At 38.7% G+C, this 6,197-nt stretch overlaps 1 non-coding gene across 1 annotated transcript; it reads left to right on the top strand.

Moving 5' to 3' along the window:
• The first annotated feature begins 1,328 nt into the window (after positions 1 to 1,328).
• Positions 1,329 to 1,434, top strand: LOC129683065 (U6 spliceosomal RNA). The gene has a single exon (XR_008721084.1). It is a non-coding gene; the product is annotated as a U6 spliceosomal RNA (small nuclear RNA).
• The last annotated feature ends 4,763 nt before the right edge of the window (positions 1,435 to 6,197 follow it).

Raw genomic sequence — 6,197 nt, 5'->3', positions numbered from 1 at the left:
CTTTTTTGGCATGTCACAAAGATTATTATTAATGTTGAGACTGAATTCCAAACCATTTCAGGTAATATCTTGTTCATCTCTTATTTACAAAAATAATTAAGTTTAAAGTTTACAATGTCCTTTAAGAGAGATGTGTTTGTATCCACTAACTATTAGGAATGAGTGCCTCAGAATCCATCCTTGTCCTTCCCACTTACTAGCCACAACTGCTTTAAGGAGAGAATGACTTGGAAGAAAAGTTCAAATTTGCCATGACTGATTTACACATAAACCATGTCACACTCAACTGGGAATTGCTGTGTTGTTCTGAGAGCATGTTAATAGATTTAGATTGTGTTTTATTTATATATATTTTAGTGATAAAAATGTAGAAGACAGTCCTTCTGCTGGCTCAATGTCAACTTCAAATTTGAACATTGATTAAGGAACAAAAGAAAAGAGAAATATTTTCATAAGTGTTTCAGTTGAAGTTAAATTACAAACTATATGGAACAAAGATTATTTGAAGGATTCTAAAATGGAATTGAGTCAAAGAAATTGTCAAAGAAAGGGAAGGATAATCATATGGTTAAAAAATACTATCATTTTGAAAAATATGAGGGGAATGGCTAAAGAGATATTTCAGTTGGAAAAAATGCTAACTGTGCAAGCCTGGGCTCCCGAGTATGATCATTACTGCCTGCACTGACAAGCTGGCAGTGCTAGGGTGAGCTCGTAACCCCAGCACTGGGAGGGAGAACTCAGAAGCCTCTGGGAGTCCCTGGCCAGCCAGTCTGGCCTACTTCCTTAGTTCTAAGCCAAGATCATTTTTCGAAACACAAGGTGGACAACACCTGAGAAAGCACAGCTGAGAAATGACCCCAGAGGTGAAGTTGTGTCCTGGAATCCACACATGCAGCATATCCTCCGTGAGCTCCCTCATACACCAGAGCACCCATGATATACACAGGACAAAGATCATAGAACCTCTACTATGCACTGTACTTAAACCCCAATGGTACCAACCAAAGGAAAAGTAGATTATTTATTATGCACTTAAGAAAGTGACAGTTCTTCTCTGAATTTTAAGTTACACATTTTTGTCTGACCCATTTAAAAGTTAATGGCTTTGTGTGAGATTTTATTTTTTAAACTGAATATAGTCACAATCAACAACCCAATATGTTACCAGGAACATACCTGGAATCCAAGCACCTTTCATGTCAAGGCAGGAGAATTGAGTTAAAATCAAATTAGGCTGAGCAATGAAATTCTGTTTCAACTTCTTTACTCCCCTCTTCAACCACCAATAAGAGTCAGGTATTCTTTTTATTTTTTCTTTGATTTTTTTCCGCTTCGGCAGCACATATACTAAAATTGGAAGGATACAGAGAAGGTTAGCATGGCCCCTGCGCAAGGGTGACACGCAAATTCTGTTTATTTTTAATTAAATTTATGTCTTTATTTACTTTACTTCCTGTTCACATTCCTCTTCCTCCTCTTCAACCAGTCCCACCTTCTCACCCTCTTTCCCCTTTCCCCCATATCCTTCTCCTCAGAAAAGCCTCCCCACTCTACAAACCCACCCCAGTACATCAAGTTGCATCAGGACTAAGGGCGTCCTCTTGACTGAGGCCAAACAATGCAGTCCAGATAGGGGAAAATATTCTAAAAACAGGCAACAGAGTCCATCATAGAGACAACCCCTGCTCCACTGGCTAGAGGACTCACATGAAGACCAAGCTGCTCATCAGTTACAAATGTGTTAGGGGCCTAGGTCCAGTCCAGGCTTCAATCTCTGTAAGCCCCAATGGGCCTAGATTAGTTGACTCTGTTACTCTTTCTTGAGGTGTTCTTTTCCCCACTAGGACCTTCTATCCATTCCCCAAATATTCCACAAGACTCCCCAAGCTCTGCCTAAAGGGCCAAAATATCTGTTTATAGGCTGCTGGGTAGAGCCTCTCAGAGTATAGTTATGCTAGGCTCCTGCCTGCAAGCACAGCACAGTATCTTTAATCATGTCAAGGGTTGGCACTCTCCTATGCAACGATTCTCAGGTTGGGCCAGTCATTGGTTGGCCATTTCCTCAGTCCCTGCTCCATCTTTATCCCTGCAGGTCTTGTAAGCAGGGTAAATTTGGGTCGAAGGTTTTTTGGGTGGGTTGGTGTCCCTCTCCCTCCACTGGAAGTCCTGCCTGGCAAGGAGGTGACCTATTCAATCTCTATGTGCCCTGCAGCTAAGAGTCTCAGCTAGAGTCATCCCCGTATCCTTTTAGGATTCTACCCTGACACAGATCTCCAGCTTGTTTCAGGATGCCCTCCCACCTCAGTTTCCCTTCTCTCTTCCAGCCCTTTCACCTCCACCTGGAGATCGGGTATTCTTCCTACCTTATATCTGGAAGTTCAGGTAGACCTGCAAAAGAGACACACACAAAACAACTACCAAAAATAAAAAAAAACATATATAAGAATGTTCATAGGTATACTGCTCACAGAAATTAAAATTGGAAGTAATTCATTTTCCATCAGTGAGAAGTGAATCAGGCTCCACTCCTAGAAGTTAATGCTACTAACCTGAAACCTTGTTACTCAAGCTGCTACTTACTAAACATAAATGTTCACCACAGCAGTCAAGGACTAGAACAAATTAACTAATTCTATTAAATTAAATATACCATAAAGTGATATATAGTGAAAGATGTTAGTTCATTACTTCTTTAAGAAATTGTAGGTACTGATTTAGAAAGTCTAAGAAAGGACTTCACATGGAGTCCTGAATGCTTCATTTCTCTTTTCATTTTAATAAATGTCCATCTTTTTCAATTTCCTCTTACTCATATGTAAGCTTTAAACTTTTGTATTTCAATTAAAAATACATTATTTCTATTAAATTTGTCTGTCAACAGTTTTATATATACATGTAAAGTGAGTTCTAACTGCTGTAACTTCTACTCTTTCTATTCTCCTTTCCACACTTTCCCAGTCTCTTCCTCTCTGTAGCTCTTCTCTATCTCCCCCGACTTTCACTGAGTTTAATGTGGGTCATTTCTGTGATGATGAGTTGGGAGGTAGTCATGAGTTGGGAATGTGTTGAGCATGGCAGTAGGTACTCAGGAAAAGACGAACCCTGTTTCTATCCCAAAATAAGCAGTAGCTTGTGCTTCAGCAGGAAGAGGTGAACCCTATGACTCCCTCTGCATTCTATGAATGACTGTGCTGGTCCCAGTCTAGTATGGACCCATTGTTGGCAGCCATAACTGCCTTTTCTGCCATGCCAAGAAGTTAGTATTTGGGGGTGCTTCTCTTTTCTTTCAGCTCTTTTTTTCCAAATTTTTATTATTAGTTACATTTTATTAACTCTGTATCCCAGCTGTATCCCATTCCCTCATTACCTCCCAACTCCTCCCTCCCTCCCTCATCTCCTCCCTGCCCCTTTCCAAGTCCACTGATTGGGGAAGACCTCCTCCCCATTCATCCAATCCTGTTTTATCAGGTATCTTCAGGATTGGCTGCAAAGTCCTCCTCTGTGGCCTAGCAGGACTCCTCCTCCCTTGGGGTGTGGGGAGGTCAAAGAACCTGCCATTGAATTCCTGTCAGAAATAGTCCCTATTCCCCTAACCAGGGAAAAACAATTGGTTACTGAGCTACCACAGGCTACATCAGAGCAGAGGTTCTAGGTTATATCCATACATGGTCCTTGGTGGAGTATCAGTCTCAGAAAAGACACCTGTGCCCAGATATATTTGGTCCTTGTGGAGCTCCTATTCTTTCCATGTCATATTAACTCCCCCTTCTTTCATATGATTCCCTGCACTCTGCCGAAGGTTTGGTTATGAGTCTTAGTATCTGCTTTGATACACTGCTAGGTAGAGCCTTTCTGAGGCCCTGTCTGCGGTAGGCTCCTGTCCTCCTGTCCTGTTACTTGTTTTCGCATATGTCCAATGCACATCCCATTTGTCTTTCTAAGTGAAGGTTGATCATCTTACCCCGGGTCTTCTTTCTTGTTTATCTTCTTTAGGTGTATAGATTTCATTGTGTTTATCATATCTTATAGGTCTACATAAGTGAGTATATACCATGTATGTCTTTCTCCTTCTGGAATACTTGACTCAGAATGATCTTTTCTAAATCCCACCATTTGTCTGAAAATTTCATGATTTCCTTGTTTTTGGTTGCTGAATAGCATTCCATTGTGTAAAAATACCACAATTTCTGTATCCATTCCTCCATTGATAGACATCTGGGGTGTTTCTAGGTTCTGGCTATTACAAATAAAGCTGCTACAAACATGACTGAGCAAATGTCGTTGTTGTGTACTTGAGCATATTTTGGGTATATGCCTAGCAGTGGTATAGCTGGGTCTTGAGGAAGCACTATTCCTAATTGTCTGAGAAAGCGCCAGATTGACTCCCAAAGTGGTTGTACCAGTTTACAGTCCCACCAGCAGTGGAGGAGGGTTCCCCTTTCTCCACAACCTCTCCAGCATGTGTTGTCATTTGTTCATCCTTTTCCTTCTCCCAAAGCGACCCTCAATGCCTAAAGGTGGTTGTAGGAATGTTCTGTTTAGGGCTGAGAACTCAACCATCAGTAATTCTTACTATTCTAACCAGCCATGCATTCTTTGTTTTCATGAGAATATTCATATATTGAGTGGTTTCTCTAGATAAGTCTAAGAGTAGCCTTTGTCTATGGATATAAATATAACTATTTAGAGGGTAGCTTGGCACTATGGCAACCCAGCTAAAAAGCACGAGGTTTCCCCTGATGGGTCTAAGACTTCCTCAATCATATTTTTTGACTGGGATTTCAATACCAGGTATGAGTTCCTCATTATGGATCTGGGCATTTAAAAAATATCAGTTTATTTTGTAAATATTTACAGACAAAAAATTATAATTTCATGCATTTTTAAACTTCTTAAAATATTTTGATGAGGTGGTTTTAAACTAATTTTGGATAGCATCTTTTTTCTCTTATAGTTAATGACCCATTTCCTTCCTTCTGTTACAACCAATTCTCCATAAAATCACTGTAACGTTTTCCTAACTGCTTTCCAGTACACTGGAATCCACTCCTTCCCTTTCAGCACTGAAATGTCTTGCTAAGGACAGTAATGAGATCCTCTCACTCGAACGGCTCTGCACCGTCAGATAGATTTCCCCATCTTCCTCACTGCATCACTTAAACACACTTTCCCTCAACTTTTGTGACAGTTTTCTTTTTCTCTGCTATCATCCCCCTCTCTCTTTAACTGATCATTTATGACTCCCTTCCAAGCTCATTTTCTTCAGTTCAGTGCTAAATTCTGGACCTTATAAGGGCTCAAGATTTCCTAATGTCATTTACTTTACTAAGAAATCACATCTGCTTTTGTGTTTGACATGGTTTATGCCAAATATGCATTTCCTGTTCATAAATTTCTTTTGTCATGCAATTAATAATTTCTTTTTTTACAATCAATTTTTTATTTGTTTGTTTTACAAGCAAATAGCCTAGTGGCTACTACATCCTGGGCACCAGCCATTTCTAGTTGTATAATATGTCAAAACAATTTATGATACATTAGTTTTGAAAATGTCATGGCTTTATGTGAATCAAATAGAATAAAACAAGGCTAAACTTAGTTGAGCCTTCTAGTCCATCTGTAGAAGTTTATATCACCATCTCATAAAAATTATCCTTGCTTTAAATTTTTTATTTTTAATTTTTTATTGAAAATAGATTTTGTTTATACATAATACATTTTGATTATGGTTTCCCCTCCCTTAATTCCCACCAGATTCCCACAATTCCCTATTCACCTTGATACACAGCCTTTGTTTTTCTTTCTCATTAGAATATAAATAAAAACTAATAAAATTTAATAAAATAAAAACTAATACAAATTTTAAAACTAATAAAATAAACAAACAAGACACAAAACAAACAGAAAAAAAGAGCCAAAGTAAACAAGAAAACACAAGAAACACATACAGACACTTAGAAACACACACAAAAAAATTAAAACAAAATAAGAAACCATAATATATAAGCAAAAGATCTGTGAGATAAAACCAACCAACCAATAAGAAAACAAAAAAAAGAGCCCAGACAAAGCATTGTGAGATAAAACAAAACAAAACAAAACAAACAAACAACAACAACAACAACAACAAAACCCAAAAAACAAACATTGAGTTGGCTCTGTGCTTTCTGTCTACTGGGCATGGGACATGTCCT

The sequence above is a fragment of the Psammomys obesus genome, unplaced genomic scaffold (genome assembly GCF_907164565.1).
Source record: "Psammomys obesus unplaced genomic scaffold, mPsaObe1.curated_primary_1811, whole genome shotgun sequence".
NCBI classification, from domain to species: domain Eukaryota; kingdom Metazoa; phylum Chordata; class Mammalia; order Rodentia; family Muridae; genus Psammomys; species Psammomys obesus.
Note: the sequence above shows the minus strand (reverse complement) of the source record. Positions and strands in the feature narration are given on the sequence as shown.